We start from the raw sequence: 21,660 nt of genomic DNA, 5'->3' as shown, positions 1-21,660 counted from the left end.
GATCTTTTAAGCAAAAACATATGTTAGAATCACAACAGATTCCACGATCTACTACAAGCATCAAATCTAGTGCGTTTAACAATTTTGAATGCATACTTTCCATCTGTATGGATTGTTGGATGATGTGGTGTCTTTCGGCCTTCTGACTCTGCCACACCTATGCCTTCTTACATTCTCTAATGGGAAGATGAATGGGTGCATAATGGTGTGTAGATTGGGGTTCCGAAAATCCCACCCATCATAGGGTTATCCCAATCCCATGACTCCTAAATCATTGGGAGAGAAGACTTCAACCAACACAACTCACTTCACACACATGATAACCGTGTGCACTCAACAATAGCGTTGATCCCACTCTAATGATCATGCAAACGATCTAATCCAATCATTGCATTGCCTGATGGACATATGCTATTGCTATGTGTAGCCCATAATTCCAACAATATAAAAATAAATAAAAAAGGTGAACTTAAAATTATTTTAAAAAAATAAAAAATTGGTATAGTCTGTCAGGTTTTTCTAAATTTATTTATTTATTAAAAAATAAAAAAATAAAAAAAAGAAAGAAAGAAAGAAAGAAATGAATAGAGGATCTCGATCGACTACTAGTGCTGGATTCACAGCAACCTTTAACCTTTAAAGACTAGTGGCTTCCTCCTCCTGACCAGAAAATGAAAAGATTAATCAATCAATCACATAACAGTCATTTTATATTTAAAAAAATAAAAAATAACAGCAACAAAATATCATTTGAAATCAATAGGTAGGAAGCCTAACACAATATCCTATCCTAAAATCTAGAAAAAAGAACAAAAAACATTGCTACAAGGAGTTGTGCATAAAGAGTTGGCCACATAGTTCAAAACCCAAAAACTCGACTCAACTCGATGTCCATTCAGGTCGAGTTGGCGCAAAGACTCAATTGAGTCCTTAAGCTACTCGATATTTAATAATTAAATTAAGATATTAGCAGTATTTAAAGAGAATTTTTATAACTAAATAAAATCAAAAAGCAATGGCACATAATACTATTTTCTACTACTTTTCAGGGGAAAAAAAAAAGAAGAAGAAGAAAGAAAGAAAGAAATAGTAGTAGTTTTCAGAGTGGGGGAAGGCATTGGATCTATTAAAGGAGGTTTAATGTCAAGAGTTTGAATGCATTGGTTGTTTTGGCTGCTATTTTCTTATTTTGTTATTTGAACTATAGAGCTATTTGGGATACTATTGTTTTGACAATATTCTTCCATTCATTAAAACAAAACAAAACAAATAAAAAAAGATATATTAAATAAATTTTTTTTAAAAAATAAACAAATTGTAGCAAAGATATATAACAGCTATAGTAACCTTCAAAACTAGAATGTGTTAGGGCCTGTTTGGATGCCTGTAAGTTGGGTAAGTGGGAAGTAACTTACAGGGAAGTCACTTACAGGTAGTGTTTGGGGGAGAAAAATCACCTGTAAGTAACTTACAACCTGTAAGTCACTTATAGGCAAATCTACCAAAAAACTGCAGGGGGATGGGGGTGGGAAGTCACTTCCCTACAAGTCACTTACAGGCTCAACGGTCAGATTTTTAAAAAGAGGGGAAGAGGGAGAAACGCACCAACCCACCAAATCTCTCTCCGTCTCTGTAATCTCTCGCTGCAGTTACTGCCTTCCGTCTCTCCTCCTCCTAAAACGGTAGGGTTTCATCTACCCTTTTTTTCTCCTTTGAAAACGGGAGTGGTTTGACGTTACTCTATAAGGCATGCTGGCATCCAAACAGTCACTTATACGCACCTGCGTATTTTTTCACACATGTCATGGGCCTCTAATCCGAACAGACCATGTGATGCAGCATCCCATGAAACCGTCAGGGACTGTGGCTTGTGGTAACGATCTACATCAGTGTTGGTGAATCTCTTAGATCCTGAGCATCAAACTCCTCATTAGAGAATGAGAAAAACTTTGATGATAGAGTGGGATTGATGATGCGCTGGCCCTTGGAAATTACATCAGATTGCACAGTTGGAATGCAAGTAATTTAATTATTAGATTTTCTATTAATGTTTTTAAGTTTATTCTCAATGCTTAAATTGAGTTATTACTCCATATTATAGATTTTTTGAATTCGTGGGCCCACTTTTATAACCCACTTGATGATTGGTTTAGCTTAATAATTATCTCAAATATTCATCTTGATGGGCTTAACAAAATAACATATTTGATCCCATGTTTTTTTATATGATTATAACATTTTAGAATGATTCTCCAATCTAAACTATGCTCGATGTGAATATACAGGTTTCTACCTGTAAGTAACTTACAGGTTATCCAAACAGAAAAGGTAACTTACCTGTAAGTGACTTACAACTTACATCCAAACAGGTTACCTGTAAGTCACTTACAGGTAAGTCACTTACAACTTAAAAGAACTTACAGGCATCCAAACAGGCCCTTAAGGAAACAATGTGTTAGACCATTTGATGATCAATGAGCTGTTTTTTTAGGACCATAAGAGAAAGCACATGATGGAGAGATTGGGTGTATCATACACATTACGGTGGGCCCTACATATCATGAGTGTATATGATATATCAACTATTGTGTTCTACTAACCGTAAAAACTCTACAACTTAAGGATTTTACAGGCATCTAGACGACATATATGAGAAAAATAAAACAAAGAAAAAGAAAAGAAAGGAGGAGAGATGTACATTCACTCCCATTTCTTGATCTTTCCATCCACTAAGACACTGCACTTCCGAGGTGGGCCCAACATAACGCCCGGCCCCAAATCATGCGTAGCCGGGAATCCAACTGTCACATTATCACAAGAAATCTTGAACTTCATCCAGCCCGAAAGAAACACGATATACTTTGTCCGAGCAAGCAATTCAACTTGGAAATCGACGGCCCCACGTAATAGCCTTTCCCTGATCATGGACTCGGCTACATCGACATCCAAGCTCTTCGAGTGGGCCATGAGGCGGTCTTGGAGAGTCTTATGACACTGTGATTTCACAGAGAAGGAAGGGATGGAGACCTGTGATAGGAGGTAGGACCCATAGTATATGGATGACTGGACACGGTCAAAGTACATATCTTCGTCCGTCTCATAGTTCTCAATGTAAATCGAGATATTCCAGGCGGCGGTCAATTGCGACGAGGAGATGTTGAAGGGATCGACGGTGGTTGAGGTGATGGTGTATGAAGACATTTCATTGATCGACGGGCTCATGAAAAAAATAAACCAAATCAATAATCCAATTCCTGAACAGAATAAGATTAATAAGATTACTGAGAGGATTAATGCGTCGTTTTCGGATAAGGTAGTGGTTCGAGTGGGGGTATTGGTGCTACGGCTAGGTTGCGCCGGGGGGTGACGAGGAAGAAGGTAAGGGTTTCTGATATAGCTGACGAAGGGATTACGAAATTTATCACGAAGTAATAGGGGAAGCATTGTGGTATAACCTACTTACAAGAGATACGTGAAAATATAAGTTGTGGAGACTGTAATCCCTTTTTTTTATAAGGATACGATGCGGCACCGACCTCAACGGACGCGGATTAAGGAAGTTCCTCCGCTGGGATGCTTAAGTGGGGTGGCTAACCGTGAGGTTTGTGAGAAATCCAATCCGTCCATCCGTTTTTTCAGATCATTTTAGTATACATATTGATAAAATTCAACTTAATTCAAAACCGTGGGAGCCGTAACACCTACGGTTGAAACATTTATAAGGCCCACGGTGATGTAATTTTGAGATTCATCCTATGCATAAATTAACATAGAGATAGATGAAGTGAAAACAAAAATATCAGCTTCATCGGAAACTACTGTAACCCTTGAGAGGTTTTGAACGGTGGATGTCACTATCCCCACTATTTTCTATGGTGGGGTCCACTTGAACTTTAGATCTATCTCATTCTCTTTATAATTCCATAAAACGATCTCTAAAAATGGTTGGACAGTATGGAAACAACACACGCATCATAGTGGGCTCCACAGAACTTGGTGATGTGTCACTTTAGTGGTGATTTGGCTATTGACCTGGACAGTATCCAATCCGTGCCCTCATCTCATAGCTAGAGCTGTACACGAGCAGAGTTAGCTCCGTAACTCACTCAACTCAGCTCGAAAATTTTCGACTCGACTTGGATCGAAACTCTATTCGAATTGAGTCGAGCCTTTTTTTGGGAGCTCGGAATATTTTGAGTCGAGCCTTTTTTTGAACTTTAGATCTATCTCATTCTCTTTGTAGTTCCATAAAATGATCTCTAAAAATGGTTGGACGGTATGGATACAACACATGCATCATAGTGGGCTCCACAGAGCTTGGTGACGTCACTTTAGTAGCGATTTGGATAGTGACCTTGTCAGTATCCAATCCGCGCCTCATCTCATAGCTAGAGCTGTACATGAGCAGAGTTAGCTCGGTAACTCGCTCGGCTCGAAAAAGCTCGACTCGACTCGGATCGAAACTCCGTTTGAACCGAGTCAAGCCTTTTTTTTGGGAGCTCAGAATATTTCGAGTCGAGTCCGAGCTGGACCTAGCTCGACTCAGCTCGGACTCGACTCGAATCGAGTTTTAAGTGTTGTTGACCTATCATAGTGCTGCTGACCTCGCCAATGCAAGCCGCTAGAGTTATTCCCATTAGAACCAAACCCTCTTTCTCTACAAATGACAAATTCATCTTTAGTCCGTTAATGGTGAAGAAGAGCAGCAGCATCAGTCCCAACACAAAATCCTCCAGCTTCTCAACTAATGCAGGCCCCAGTGGCCCATTCGGTATCACAAGCCCAAACACAAAAGACCCAAATATGAAATGTATTTCAATTACATTTGCAATCAATCCACACACCATAACACCGCAGAGGATCATGGATATGTGTAGGTCGACGAATGACTCCCCGTCAGGTGTTCGTTGAATTACCTAAAGGATGGCAGGCTTTGTTAGAATATTTGGTTGAATTAAATAAACTATTAAAATCGAGAACCAAAAAAGAAAAATAAAATTTTGAGAAAGAAGAACTTATTGAATTGAGTCAAGGCGTGATTGAGTTACTCAGCTTGAAATCGAATTTGCTCTCCTTGGACAGCGTCTCAAGTGCAACAAGTTTGCAGAGCAATCGACCTCTAGGATACAATGACTATGACCCAGTCCCAATGGTGCATTCACTGTACATGGGCTCGAACCATAGTAAATTCTTAAAACCATATCAGAGAGTTTTATAAGAGAGAGAGAGATAATATTTTCGTATATTTGAAAATTAAACCAAAGTCCTTATATAGACTTCGAAGTGGTGTATAAGCACCCTTTACAAAGGGTTATGTCTGTTGGGTTTAAACCCAACAGGTGCGACCAACCGAAGAGATGCATCTCTCTGGTTTAAAACGAAAAGACGCAAGTGCGAGTACACTCTTATAAATAAAGTCCCGCGAGTACCCATACACACACACCCACGCGAGTACACCCACACCGCACCTGCACCCGCACCCGCGCCCACACCCAGCCCAGCTTGTCTCGTTGCGTCGCGTCGCGTCGCGCACACACACGGTGTGTGGTCAATGACATAGATTAAAGCTATTGGCATAGCCCCCTCACAGGACCAAATTTACATGCCCCCTGAAAGGAGCTCAAGCCCTAGGCAAAAAGACTATCTTATATACAAGATAGTTTACTTTGTCAAATTCAATATGGGACAAAACCCACAACACAAAAGTATTAAAACTTTTCAAATGTGGAGAAAAATTACCGAAAATTTGAAAATTCAAATTTTAATATTATTTTAAAACAAAATATAACAATCCCCCACATGTTTTAAAATAAAACTCTTTCGGATTAAAGCGTAATAGTTTTGCAATGGTGCCGGTGTCACCATATACTTGAACCGACATTAGAGTAAGCAAGACAGGTCTACAAGAATCAGATGACACCATAGTCTTGAACCTGAATCTTTTTAATGTAGATCGCAAGTACATGCCACTCACACAACTCTTCCTCTACAAGTGATTCTGCAGTTCGGCGCGTTTCAGTCATATACCATTACCTAGATTTCATGAGTGCTCTAGAGAATTCGCCTAGATTCTCATAAGAAGCGGCCTCCACCTCCACACCTATATAGGTGAATTCCATCAAGTGTATGTAGCAACTGTATACACCACCAAATATATGGCTATGGATTCATTAAGAGTTCTAACAACTCATTCTTTTGCGTTGTTGCTCGCACTGTACACTATAGAAGGGGCTCATACAACTTAGTGCAATTGTCTACCTCGTGTCTTGTTGTTTACCCATTGAACCTATCTCATGGGATCTCCACTTGTATAGGTTGGGTTGCCGACACTGGCAACTCATATATTAGGCTGAGCCTCATTCCCTTCGATGTATCATTGACTAACCTTTTAGATAGTCCTTTGGTCAAGGGATCTGTTAGATTCTTTTATGACCTCTCAAAGTCAATAGATATGACTCCATCACGCAATATGTATTTCACTATGTTGTGTCTAAGTCTAATATGTCTGCTCTTTTCATTATATATTTTACTTTTTGCTTTCGCTATAGCTGCTTAACAGTCATAATGAATAGAGACGACCGATATAGGCTTTGGCTATAATGGTATATCAACTAAGATATTTCTAAGCCACTCGGCTTCTGATCCAGCCTTTTCTAAGGTAATAAACTCGGATTCCATAGTCGACCGAGCGATACATGTCTGTTTGGTAGACTTCCAAGAGACTGCTCCTCCACCCAAAGTGAAGAGATATCCACTAGTGGATTTTGTCTCATCTGAATCACCGATCCAGTTAGCATCACTGTATCCTCCTAATACAGCAGGAAAACCATTATAATGTAAACCATAGGCCATACTGCCTTTTAGGTATCTCAAAATTCTAGACAAAGTATTCCAATGCTCTTTTCAGGGTTATGTGTATATCTACTTAACCTTCTTACTGCAAAAGCTATGTCCGGTCTAGTGTAGTTTGTTAGATACATGAGGCTACCAATTATTCTGGAATACTCCAATTGAGATACACTATTTTTTGTATTTTCATGAGGGTCACACTATAATCATAAGGAGTACTGACAGGTAAACAGTCAAAATGGTTAAACTTTCTCAATATCTTCTCAATGTAATGAGATTGTGATAATATAATAACACCATTTTTCCTGGTTACTTCAATACCCAAGATTACAGTAGCATTTCCTAAGTCTTTCATGTCAAACTTAAATGACAAGAATTTCTTAGTTGCATTAACTAATTTAATATTAGTTTCAAAAATAAGCATGTCATTAACATAAATGCATATAATAACATAATTATTTTCAGAAATTTTACTATATACACATTTATCTATATCATTTATATGATAACCATTTGATTTTAAAACACCATCAAATTTTTCATGTCATTGTTTAGTAACCTGTTTTAAACCATATACTGATTTAATTAGTTTACATACTTTATTTTCTTTACCTGATATCTTATAACCCTCAGGTTATTCCATATATATTTCTTCTTCTAAGTTTCCATTTAGGAAAGTCGTCTTAACGTCTATCTGATGTACCACTAGTTTATACATGGAGGCTATCGCTATTAAGACCCTGATAGTAGTAATTCTAGTTATAAGGGAATATATATCAAAGTAATCTATTCCTTCCTTTTGTTTAAACCCTTTCGCTACCAACCTACCCTTAAACTTATCAATAATCTCATCCGGTTTTAGTTTCTTTCTAAACACTCATTTACAGCCTATTGGTTTATTTCCAGGTGGTAGGTCTACAAGTTTCAAAGTGTTATTAGATATAATAAATTCTAATTCATCATTTATTGCTTCCTTCCAAAAGGTTGCATTTGGAGAGTTAATTACTTCTGTATACGTTGTAGGATCATATTCTACTAAGAAGGTTAAAAATCATCTCCTAGGTTAGTTTCTCTTCTAACCCTAGTACTTTTTTTTGTTGTATTTCTTCTACTACTTTCTCGTAAGTATTTTTACTAGTAGACGCAATATCTGATTCATTGACTTCCTCTATTCCTATAGATTTAGATTTCATAGGGAATACGTTCTCAAAGAATTCTGCATCCCTAGCTTCTATAATTGTAGATATAGAATATTATCCTTAGTTTTTAAAACTAGAAACCTATAGGCTGCACTATTTTGTGCATACCCTATAAATACACAGTCGGTCGTTTTAAGACTTAACTTTCTTTTTTTAGTTTCAGGTAATCCTACTTTAGCAAGACACCCCCACACTTTAATATATTTATAATTAGGAATATAATTCTTCCAAAGTTCATATGGTGTTTATTCAGAAGATTTAGAAGGAATCCTATTTAGAATATAACAAGCAGATAGAATTGTTTCTCCCCACATATTTGAGGGTAAGCCTGAACTGTTTAACATGACATTCATCATCTCTTTTAGAGTTCTATTCTTACGTTCTACTATTCCATTCTGTTCTGATGTATAAGGAGCTGTAGTTTCGTGAACTATTTCATTCTTTTCATATAATTCTCTAAATTGAGAAGATTCATATTCACCTCCTCTATCTGTTCTAAGTCTTTTAATTTTTATATTTAAGTGATTTTCAACTTCAATTTTGTATTTAGAAAAAAGTATCTAAAGCTTCATCTTTATTTGTTAATAAATAGACTCTAGTGATCCTAGAGTAATCATCTATAAAAGTTATGTAATATCTTTTTCCACTTTTAGACATGTAATTTCTAAAATCACCTAAGTCACTGTGTATTAACTCTAATAGAACAGATGGTTTTTGTATTCGTTTAAAGGATTTTCTAATGAATTTTGATTCTACACATGTTTCACATTTATTGAATTCTTCATTGGATATATTTACAGTGAATAAACTATCGCTACAGTATCCCTTACCAACAAAAGTTTTATTCTTAGTCATTACAAGCTTATCTGAATCAAATACTAACTTGACACCAGCCTTATTGAGGAGCGAACTAGAGACCAAGTTTCTTCTAATATTAGGTACATGAAGGATATCATTCAACATTAGAGTCTTTCCAGAAGTGAGTTTCAAAAGTATTTTTCCTTTCCCTACAACTGGAGACGTTCTAGCATTCCCCATGAATACCTGTTCATCATCTTTTGATACTTGGTAGGAATTAAACATGCTACGATCCTTACACACGTGCTTAGTTGCACCAGTGTCTAGTACCCATTCCAACTTATTTACAAGGAAGACTTCTGACACCACAACGACTATCATATCAGACTCATTGCCTGTTTCCGTAAGATTAGTCTGCGGCTTATCTTTGTTTTTCTTAAGCCTGTAGGTTTTAACATGTAACATCCTGAAAATCAGGGGTCGAGCAAAAGCTCAGCTCCTGAGTTCCAACGCATCACTTATGCAACATTGATAATGATGATTAAATGTTGTTCATATTAATGCATTAAACATGAGTAAGATTATACCAAAACAACATATCATACTCTAGAGAGTTAAATTTTACAAGCGGAAGACTGTGATAGATATATAAAATATATAAACTGTCGCAAGTCTCTAGAGTGTGAACATGTTACCAGGTTAAATATATACATGTATACTCCAAAAATGGACAAAACGAATATATATGATGTTCCAAAAGTGTAAAATAACAAGTGTAATTGCATCTAATCAGCATCCCTGTAACCTTGTCGATCAGAACATGGTCTACATAGACCCACCTGATAGCTGCAAATAGGAGAAACCCTTCTCATCATCATAAAAGTTCAGCTCCGCCTCATACGCATTACCATCATCTGAAACTAAAACAGGGTCTGGCGGGTGTTTAAAACACAGTCCCATAACGTGGGAGTGAGTGATCAACTTAGTGGAACAATAAAGCAAAGGTTAACATGTTATCAATTCAGTCAAGCAGTAATGATAACGCAATACAACAATCAGGTCCTAAGTACTCTTGTTAATGTAAGAATTATATGAAATAATGATGCATGCCCTCATCTGCGCTCCCTCAGCGACTTCATCTCACGATCGCGCATAAAACACTTCCTCAGTGCTTGACCTGCTACGCCAAACACACACGTAATGTGGTGCATGAGCGTGATTACCAAGTTCTTATTAGTCCTTTTCATACAGCAGGATTGGGAAGCTAAGGTACCTCCCTTATATCAATTCTCAAACAATGATCCATTCTAGGGTCGTCAGTCCTAGCAAATCTCATGCGATGTTGCAGTTCTAGGTCACTACAAAGGGCTCATCACCTGATTAGTGTATGCCTAGTTTGTACTCTTGTTGCTACGGAAAGACTCGTCGCCTTAACGCAGACTCAGAGTACACTCGAGGTCACTACCACCCACACCCTAGCAACTGACAGTCTATTTTCGAAGGCTCGTCACCAACCCGACTAGGGACCACAGCCAAGCTGTGCAAGGGTAAGCGAACAGCTCGAATACAGTGTCCCATACCATCGTATTCGACTCACGAGTTTGGGTTGCTCACTGGTCACTACGGAGAGGCTCGTCACCCCAGCGTAGGCCGACAGCTCGACCACGGTGTCCCATACCACCATGCCCGGCTCATGAGTTTTAGTGAATCGAGGTACCAAAGTTAAAGGGGTCTTCCACTGGTGAGTTTGGTATCTTAGATTCAAGCATTGGCGTCCATACATGGTGAACATACATTGGGTCAATCGGGTTACTTGACGAGCTCGACTGGTATGAGCGCACGTTGACTTGATCGACATGGAGTGCGTAAGCATTCCGCGTGGCCTAACCACTGCCGTCAAACGACATACGAATCGGATTCGTCAAACGTATCCATCGTGGCTAAATCAATTCAGCCACCCATCGTAAACCATTACCGATTACCTAGACTACATCGTAGCCCCAATTACACTTCAAATACAATAGGCATTCATATGTGCTAGTCAAAACAGTATGCAGCAACAAATTCAAATATAAATCTCATATAAGCATTTAAACGAGTACCTGGAGTACATATTAACATACATAAACATTCATCCATAAAACATGTAGTAGTAAGATAGGTTATATGAAGGGAATTGTAACTATAGATAAGGGAATTGAGAATCATATCTCAACACTCTAATTAAAGACATTTCAATAAGCATTTTCTCATTCACGCATTTTAATAAACACTTAGACTACACATATTACATACTTGAAATAAATTAGTTAAAACGCATATCGTAGCAAATCCTTCCCCATAGGAATTGCCACACGTACAACCATCATGTAGCCTCAACCATAAATCATGGCAAACACAAATCATAATTCCATACTCATTCAAACATTTCAACAAACACTTGGAATGCATTAAAATCAACATAGTTTACATATATGTGTAATATACGAGAAACATCGTATCTAAGCATATGAGATAATAATCAAGTCAGTCATAAATCATTATTGACATTAAAAGCCTTGAAAACCATAACCTAAACGTTTATAGTCCGCACCTTTCGCCAGTAGACTCGTATCGAACTCAGTTTAAAAGCCAAGTCTTTGTCTACGGCACAACGACTACCTGATTCATGAAATAGGTTAGCTATTTCGCCTATTGCTCTATTTGGATATCTATATCAGTTTAAGGTTAGGATTTCTTATCCAAAAATGGATTTAAAATCAATGGTGTAGCGATGTGGGAGGGTGAATCGAGGCGTGGAGTAGCAGAACAGAAGGACGACAGCAACCTCGAAGGATCTCCCTTCGATCTCCACTCTTTTCTCTCCATTTCTCTCTTCTCTCTCCTAGGGTTTGGAGAAATTCGTATGGGAGAGAGAGGTGGGTTTAAGGGCTATTTATAAGCCTAGAATCGATGTCAATGGCCCCAAGACTATGGCATACTTATGTTATAGCCAAATAATGGCTATTTCAATCCAACGGAGCACTTCTGGAGGCCCCTTTTCTACGTGCAGTCGGACTTAAGCTCCGTGACATTGGATCTAGGTCAAGCTAAGTTTTTAGTCCGATCGGATTTACAAATCGACCGTGGCGGACCAATTTCAGTTCAACGGTCACCGGTACTCGATCAGGGTCACATGTGTACTGACATGTGTTGGAAATTTTTCCTAATCCGAGGGTGTAGTTGGGTCAAATTCTGACGGTTAGAATCCTCAGATTTGGCCTGTAAGTGAACCGACTCAATTCACTTAAGTTTGAGTTCATTTTCTAAAAATATTTGCATTTCTCACACACTTCGCTCCAGACTCAAGTTGTGTGTTTCTGGGTATCATTAGGACTTAATTTCTGAGGTGGATGTCAAGTCCAGTGAGGCGGTCCTAACCGTATGGTTTCGCAGTAACCGGACTTTCGATGTGCGGTTCAGGTCCGATACGAAGTTTCAAGGTGCTCCCGAGAGCAATTGGGTTTAGAGATTGATCCTAAGTTTTAGGGTATTGTAGCGGTATCGATTCTACTCGTTTTGGGTCTTGCAGTTTGTATTTAAAGTGATTAGGGCCCATTGCACAGAGAATCAAGTTTCTAAAGGATTTGGTCCTATTTGATTTCTGCCTGAGGTCGTACTTGGGCCTTTGTAGTTTGTATAGAAAGTGATCCAAGCTATTAATACTTAACTAAATTACGCCATAATTACAACAGAATAAGGTCCTAGGGTAGTTCTACGTCCAAGGACGTCCATTGCCAAGTTAGAAAAAAATTCGGGATGTTACAATCTACCCCCTTTAAAAATCAATTTCGTCCCCGAAATTGCCTAAGAGGAAAAAATAACGATTTGATTATTTCATTTGCCTAAGTTTTATTTATTTCAATTTTATATGCGTGGTAGGGTGTACATTTTCTATGCTAGTCTGGTACATTTTAGTCTCTACCCCCCTTAAAAACTTATTTCTTTATCTCTTACTTATATCCTGATGGTTTGCTACAATGGATTTCTTTCCCTATTTGGAGTCTTGACGATGATTCCCATCTATTTAGAGTAAGATATTTGTTTTCAATGGTCGACCAACATGGAGAGACAGTTGTAATGAGCTTGATCCCGATACATCGATCATTTACCTGACCAGGGTAGAAGGATCATGTATCCCTTCTTAGTCCTGGTGGATCTTGGTCTTCTACTCGGTCAAAGTAGTGAGTCCACTGGTAGTCGCTCAGGATTGAGAATTGGGTCAAGCCGCGAATGTTTCACAGTTTTATATTTCAGTAACTCCGTAGTCCGATCACTCTAAAAGCTTAGGGAATGCCCATCACTGAAAGGTTGAAATTTGGTATCTATGGTTATAGAAAGAAGCTAAAATGATGGGTGTTGTGGTTGATTCCAGGGGCAGGTGTGAGTTTGTGGCAAGATGTCTAATTCTACCCAAGAAGGAACTTTTGCTACGGATCTGACTTACCCTCTTTAATCATGTCCAGTTTAATACCGTAAGATAATCTATACATTGGTAGTACATAAGGAAGTTGGACAAAACAGGTTAATGGGCAGACTATCCTTCTAAGTTCATATGTAGGCCAGAATGGTCTGTGATTGGGGATCTAATTCCCAACTGTCTGTTGCTCATTTAAGAAATTTCTTGGGCCTAAAAGGAAAAATCTTTATTGGCTATATATTCTCAACACCTCTCAAAGACAAAGTATAAAACTTGTGGTTGTAAGTGGTTGGGCCAACACGGAAGGAAAGTTGTGTAATGGGTCTGAATCGGATACATGGACCTTCGCCTAGCTATGATAGAAAGTTTGTCGTATCAGTTCTTAATCCTAATTGATCCCGACTTTCTGCTTGATCAGAGCATTGAGTTCATGGGCAACTATCAAGATTGAAAATTCGATTTAAACCGCGAATACTTCGCTCATATATAGTTCCTCTACTCCATGTTCCCGAGTGTATCAAGTCCTTGAGAAGGCAATTCTAGGGGGTGTGTTGATTTGACCTAACGTTCAATTCGATGAGTTGTTCTCATAGTGTGACTAGTTTCGAATCAAAGCAAGCTTCCTAAGAGTTATTAAAGAAGCCTATATGTATTAAGGGAATTCAACGAAGGAACAGGTCTCACTCTAACTTAATCATGACAACTAACTAAGTCTATATTTCAATTACCTTAGCATAATCAATTTTTTACATTCCTTAGTATAACCAGTATCCTAGTCTTAACTTGGGAGTAGCTGTACTCCAATAGTTGTAATCCAAAGTCTATGCTCATACGCTAGATGATTTCGTACCATTTCTAACATAAGAAGATGTTTTATCGCTTAGGGTCAAAAGTCGTCTGGTTGAAATTGACTTGCCCATTTCTAATACAAGAAGATATTTTATCGCTCGAGTACTACACATATACCCATACTATCTAAGGAGGTCCTACGGTTTAGGTTATTACATCAGTAGATTTCCTATACTGTCAGATTTTTTGAAATCTAGGAGTACCAACACTCAATGTCGTCCTAGGGTAATTCTATGTCCTTTTCCTAGTACTTTTACTTTGTATATTTTTTTAATTATTCTTCATCAAGTTTACTTCATCTCTGTTAAATTTCATTAGATTTCGTCTTGTAGAAAAATTCTAAAAATTCGAGAAGCAGCAGTTGTCCACGCTAATTTGTTTGGGACAGTTATTAATGACCTGTATTTATCTATATTAAAAATTTTATTATATTTTCAATTATTTTTATATGAAATTAGACTTATCAAGCTTCAATATGGCTTTTGAATCACCTAAATTAGAGTTATAACGATGGAGATATGAATTTTCAAAGTCAAACGTATATTACAGAATTTTTCTGCCGAAAACGGGCCGCCGGCCCGCTGCGGCCTTGCCAGGCTCGCAATTTGGTGAGGCCTCGCCGGTCTCTGGACCTTCCGACAAGGGGTTGCCGGTGGGGTGAGGTCCTCCCACCCGGGGGTGCCGGAAACATGCGGGGCCCACCTCAGGTCCCCCCGATTTGTGTCGTTTGGCCCCCATGTCCATGTAAGGCGTTTTCGGGTCCAATTCGCAAATCGGAATGAGTTTATTTGACGTGCAATATATGATTTTGGGGTAGGAGATACTAATCTATCCGACAAACCTATTTATTTTATTAGATTCCAAAAGGTTAAGGGTCAAAAACCCATTTTATCCATTTATTTACTATTTATGGTAAGTTTTAGTTTCGGTATTGTTCTTCATCATTTATACCCTAGGATTGGTATGTATTATGAATGTACTTAGAAAAATTTGAAGGATAGGATGATGAAAGGTGAGATTTCGAAGGAAAATGGTTAAAAAGGACTTTATGCTTTGGTTCTGGAAAGTTAATAAAGTGTTATGATCGATCTATTGCCCAAGGACGTCCATTTCCAAGTTTGGAAGTCATCAACTAACGACTCAAACTCGTCGACTGACGGCCTAGAGGCGACTTAAGTCGATTCACGTGATCGAAGATACGTTATGGACTAAATTATAGTTTTCAGTCTCGCTTGTCGGCGAAACTTGGGATTCTAATGTGGTTTCTAAATTCCATCGCTACCTTCCTAAATCAGAGTGCGTCAGAGTGCGTCTTGTTACCATAACTCAGGTCCAGTTTAATCCAAATCATGATCTGATACTATCTTGTAACACCCTGAAAATCGGGGGTCGAGCAGAAGCTCAACTCCCGAGTTCCAATGCATCACTTATGCAACATAGATAATGATGATTGAATGTTGTTCATATTAGTGCATTAAACATGAGTAGGATTATACCAAAACAACATATCATACTTCAAAGACAGTTAAATTTCGCAAGTGGAAGACTGTGCTAGATATATAAATATATAAACTGTTGCAAGTCTCCAGAGTGTGAACATGTTACCAGGTTAAATATATACATGTATACTCCAAAAATGGACAAAATGAATATACATGGTGTTCTAAAAGTACAAAATAACAAGTGTAATTGCATCTAATCAGCATCCCTGTAACCTCGTCGATCAGAACATGGTCTACATAGACCCGCCTGATAGCTGCATATAGGAGATACCCTCATCATCATAAAAGTCTGGCTCCGCCTCATACGCATCGCCATCATCTGAAACTAAAACAGGGTCTGGTGGGTGTTAAAACACCGTCCCGTAATGTGGGAGTGAGTGATCAATTCAGTGGAACAATAAAGCAAAGGTTGACATGTTATCAATTCAGTCAAGCAGTAATGATAATGTAATACAACAATCAAGTCCTAAGTATTCTTGTTAATGCAAGAATGATATGAAAGAATGATGCATGCCCTCTCCTGCGCTCCCTCAGTGACTTCATCTCACGATCGCGCATGAAACACTTTTTCAGTGCTTGACCTACTACGCCAAATGCACACGTAATGCAGTGCATGAGAGTGATTACCAAGTTCTTATTAGTCCTTTTCATACAGCAGGATTGGGAAGCTAAGGTACCTCCCTTATATCAATTCTTAAACAATGATCCATTTTAGGGTCGTCAGTCCTAGCAAATCTCATGCGATGTTGCAGTTCTAGGTCACTACAAAGGGCTCATCACCTGATCAGTGTAGTCCTAGTTTGTACTCTGGTTGTTACGGAAAGACTCATCGCCTCAACGCAGTCTCAGAGTACACTCGAGGTCACTATCACCCACACCCTACCAACTGGCAGTCTATTTTCGAAGGCTCGTCACCAACCCGACTGGGGACCACAACCAAGCTGTACAAGGGTAGGCCGACAGCTCGAATACAGTGTCCCATACCACCGTATTCGACTCACGAGTTTGGGTTGCTCATTGGTCACTACGGGGAGGCTCGTCACCCTAGCGTAGGTCGACAGCTCGACCACGGTGTCCCATACCACCATGCCCAGCTCATGAGTCTTAGCGAATTGAGGTACCAAAGTTAAATGGGTCTTCCACTGGTGAGTTTGGTACCTTAAATTCAAGCAGTAGCGTCCATACATGGTGAACATACATCAGGTCAATCGGGTTAGTTGACGAGCTGGACTAGTACGAGTGCACATTGACTTGATTGACATGGAGTGCGTAAGCATTCCGCGTGGCCTAACCACTGCCGTCAAATGACGATGACTCGGATTCGTCGAACGTATCCATCGTAGCTAAATCAATTCAGCCACCCATCGTAAACCATTACCAATTACCTGGACTACATCGTAGCCCCAATCACACTTCAAATACAATAGGCATTCATATGTGCTAGTCAAAACAGTATGTAGTAACAAATTCAAATATAAATCTCATATAAGCATTTAAACGAGCACCTGGAGTACATATTAACATACATAGACATTCATCCATAAAACACGTAGTAGTAAGATAGGTTATATGAAGGGAATTGTAACTATAGATAAGGGAATTGAGAATCATATCTCAACACCCTAATTAAAGACATTTCAACAAGCGTTTTCTCATTCAGGCATTTTAACAAACACTTAGACTACACATATTACATACTTGAAATAAATTAGTTAAAACACATATCGAAGCAAATCCTTCCACATAGGAATTGCCACTCGTACAACCATCATGTAGCCTCAACCATAAATCATGGCAAACACAAATCATAATTTCATACTCATTCTAACATTTCAACAAACACTTGGAATGCATTAAAATCAACATAGTCTACATATATGTGTAATATACGGGAAACATCGTGTCTAAGCATATGAGATAGCAATCAGGTCAGTCATAAATCATTATTGACATTGAAAGCCTTGCAAACCATAACCTAAACGTTTATAGTCTGCACCTTTCGCCGGTAGACTCGTATCGAACTCAGTTTAAAAGCTAAGTCTTTGTCTACGGCACAACGGCTACCTGATTCATGAAATAGGTTAGCTATTTCACCTATTGCTCTATTTGGATATCTATATCAGTTTAAGGTTAGGATTTCTTATCCAAAAATGGATTTAAAATCAATGGTGTAGCGATGTGGGAGGGTGAATCGAGGCGTGGAGTAGCAGAACAGAAGGACGACAGCAACCTCGAAGGATCTCCCTTCGATCTCCACTCTTTTCTCTCCATTTCTCTCTTCTCTCTCCTAGGGTTTGGAGAAATTCGTATGGGAGAGAGAGGTGGGTTTAAGGGCTATTTATAAGCCCAGAATCGATGTCAATGGCCCCAAGGCTATGGTATACTTATGTTATAGCCAAATAATAGCTATTTCAGTCCAACGGAGCACTTCTGGAGGCCCCTTTTCTACGTGCGGTCGGACTTAAGCTCCCTAACATTGGATCTAGGTCAAGCTAAGTTTTTGGTCTGATCAGATTTACAGATCGACCGTGGCGAATCAGTTTCAGTTCAACGGTCACCGGTACTCGATCAAGGCCACAGGTGTACTGACATGTGTTAGAAATTTTTCCTGATTCGAGGGTGTAGTTGGGTCAAATTCTGACGGTCAGAATCCTTAGATTTGACCTGCAAGTGAACCGACTCAATTCACTTACGTTTTAGTTCGTTTTCTAAAAATATTCGCATTTCTCACACACTTCGCTCCGGACTCAAGTTGTGCTTTTCTGGGTATCATTAGGACTTGATTTCCTTGGTGGATGTCAAGTCCAGTGAGGCGGTCCTAACCGTATGGTTTCGCAGTAACCGGACTTTCGATGTACGGTTCAGGTCCGATACGAAGTTTCAAGGTGCTCCTGAGAGCATCTGGGTTTAGAGATTGATCCTAAATTTTAGGGTATTGTAGCAGTATCGATTCTACTCGTTTTGGGTCTTGCAATTTGTATTTAAAGTGATTAGGGCCCATTGCACAGAGAATCTAGTTTCTAAAGGATTTGGTCCTATTTGATTTCTGCCTGAGGTGGTACTTGGGCCTTTATAGTTTGTATAGAAAGTGATCCAAGCTATTAATACTTAAATAAATTACGCTCTAATTACAACAGAATAAGGTCCTAGAGCAGTTCTACGTCCAAGGACGTCCATTACCAAGTTGAAAAAAAATCTGGGATGTTACATAACATGATGCCCAGGCTTTTCACAGTTGTAGCAGTTTTCCTTTTTCTTGAATTGATTGTTTGCATTCTTCTTTTTGAGCCTGCATTCATTTGCGTAATGTCCAGGTTTGCCACAGTTATGACAGTCGCCCTTTTTTCTTATTATTTGTCCGACTTGATTCCACAAGATTCGCCTTTGAATCTATCTCATTTCTATTTTCTTTTTGATCCTTGATTCTATTGGCCTCCTCTATTTGTATATGTACGATAGTGGTTTCTAAAGAAATACCGTTCTTTTTATGTTTCATTTTATTCTTATATTCTTTCCAGGAGGGTGGTAGTTTTTTTATTAGCGCTCCTGACAAAAACACTTCATCCAACTTAATTCCTTCTGTCGATAGTTCGTGAACTAAACTTTGAAAATCGTGAATCTGATTTGTGATAGGTTTATCATCTGTCATTTCATAATGAAGAAAATTAGCAATTGCATATTTCTTAGTGCCTGCATCTTCCAATATGTATTTCTTTTGTAAAGCAGTCCATATGTCTTTAGCAGACACGTAAAAAACATACACATCACATAGTTCGTTGGATAAAGAGTTTAGAATATAGTTTTTATAATTATTTTCATCTGTTACTTCAGTTTGATTTGTTAGATCTATAGTAAATGATTCAGATAAAATGTATGAAACTTTCAAGGTGGGCAGAGCGAACATCATTTTTTATTTCCACCGTTTAAAGCATTATCCAGCGAACAGTTCAATTTTGGCTAACTCAGCAGAAGCATTTACTGTTACTGTAGCCATAGTCTATGTAAGTCAACAATTCGATTTCAAGATTGTTGGAATATTTGGTTGAATTAAATAGACTATTAAAATCGACAACCAAAAAGGAAAATAAAATTTTGAGAAAAAAGAACTTATTGAATTGAGTAGAGGCGTGACTGAGTCACTCGGCTTGAAATCGAATTTGCTCCCCTTGGACAGCGTCCCAAGTGCAACAGGTTTCCAGAGCAATCGACTTCCAGGATACAACGACTATGATCCGGTCCCAGCGGTGCACTCACTGTATACGAGCTCAAACCACTTGCAGTTTAATTCGAAAGTGCTGAGTTGACTTAGCGATGAACTCAGTAAATTCTTAAAACTGTATCAGAGAGAGTTTTATAAGAGAGAGAGAGAGAGAGATAATATTTTCGTATATTTGAAATTTAAACAAAAGTCCTTATATAAACTCCGAAGTGGTGTATAAGCACCCTTTACAAAAGGTTAGGTCCGTTGGGTTTAAACCCAACAGGTGCGACCAATCGGAAGGGATGCATTTCTCTGGTTTAAAACGAAATGGAGCAAGTGCGAGTACACTCTCGTAAATAAAGTCCCGCGAGTACCCATACACACACCCACTCGAGTACACCCACACTGCACCCGCGCCCACGCCCAGCCCAGCCCGTCCCGTCACGTCGCGTCGCGTCACGCACGCGCACACGCATATGGACACGGACTTGGACTTGGACTTGGCTCGGCTCGGCTCGGCTCGGCGCGCGCGTGTGTGCCTCACCTCACCATGAGGATACATAAGAAAACATAGGCAGCTGCGGAGAGGACAACTCAAAGGGAAGCAATAGGGAAATTTTCGTTCCAAGCAAGGGCGACTGCAATGGTGAACATCACCCATCCAATGATGGTATTGATGAGAGTAGCAGACATGGTGATCCTCCCAAGGTTGGTGTTGAAGAGCTTGAACTTGGCTCCAACTTGGCTCAGACTGGACCGATCTATTGGTCGAGCCGAGCACGAGCTGTTGTTCCGAGTTCGAAGGCCAAGCCGATCACAAGCTATTATTCCAAGCTTGAAGGCTGAGCCGAGCCGAGTACGAGCTGAGACTTGAGCTGTCCAAGTGGAGCACGAGCTGGGCAAAGCTCGGGTCAGCTGGACTCGTGTACACCTCTACTTGTAGCTTCACAGGAGCGTGGATTGCACACTTACAGTGTCAGTAGTAGCAAGGAGACTACTGACAGTTGTTTGTGTGGGCCATCATGATATATGTATCCTATCCGCGCCATCCATCTATTTTTAAAGACTATTTAATTGTATGAGCTTAAAACTGAATCGGATCTAAATCTCATATGGACCACCCCACAAGAAAGAGTGGTGATTGAATACTCACCGTCAAAAACTTCTAAAGTGCCACAAAAGTTTTAGATTAAGCTTATATTCACGTTTTCTCATCATCCATTTGTGCGTGACCTAATCAACAGGTTGGATGGCAAATAAACATTATAGTGAGCCTCGGTGGGCATTCAATCACCACTGTTTTCTTGTGGTGTGGTCCACTAGAGATTTTGATCTCCCTCATTTTTAGTATCATGATTTATAATGATCTGGAAAAATTGATGGACGTCTGGCATAAAACACACATGTACCATGAGGGGCCCATAGAGTATTGTCAGTATCCACCTCGCTACTGACTCTGTCAGTACGCAATCCACGCCCCTTTCGCGGGAAATTGGCGTCAGTTCCCAGGAAGGCGGACATCCTGTGAAAGGGAGGCGGTTGGAAGTGGATTGAGTACTGTGTAAAGTCTGTGGGGTTCACCGTGATTTAAACATTGTATCTACTCCGTCTATCCATTTTAACAGATAATTTGAGGGCTTGACGCAAAAAATAAAATATATCTAAAGCTCAAATGGACCACACCATGGGAAATAGTGTGAATTGAAATTTTACCATTGAAAATTTCTTGGTGACCATAGAAGTTTTTGATCAAGCTGATATTTGTGTTTTCCCTTCATCCGTGTATTTATGATCTTATGAATG

At 39.1% G+C, this 21,660-nt stretch overlaps 1 protein-coding gene across 1 annotated transcript in view; it reads right to left on the bottom strand.

The window, feature by feature from the left end:
- LOC131239417 (SWI/SNF complex subunit SWI3A homolog) overlaps nt 1-21,660 on the bottom strand; it is a 75,388-nt gene that overhangs the window by 646 nt on the left and 53,082 nt on the right. The window lies entirely within an intron of this gene.

Source organism: Magnolia sinica, chromosome 3, assembly GCF_029962835.1.
Source record: "Magnolia sinica isolate HGM2019 chromosome 3, MsV1, whole genome shotgun sequence".
In the NCBI taxonomy this organism is placed as follows: domain Eukaryota; kingdom Viridiplantae; phylum Streptophyta; class Magnoliopsida; order Magnoliales; family Magnoliaceae; genus Magnolia; species Magnolia sinica.
The sequence above is the reverse complement of the archived record's forward strand: the minus strand, read 5'-3'. Positions and strand labels throughout refer to the sequence as shown.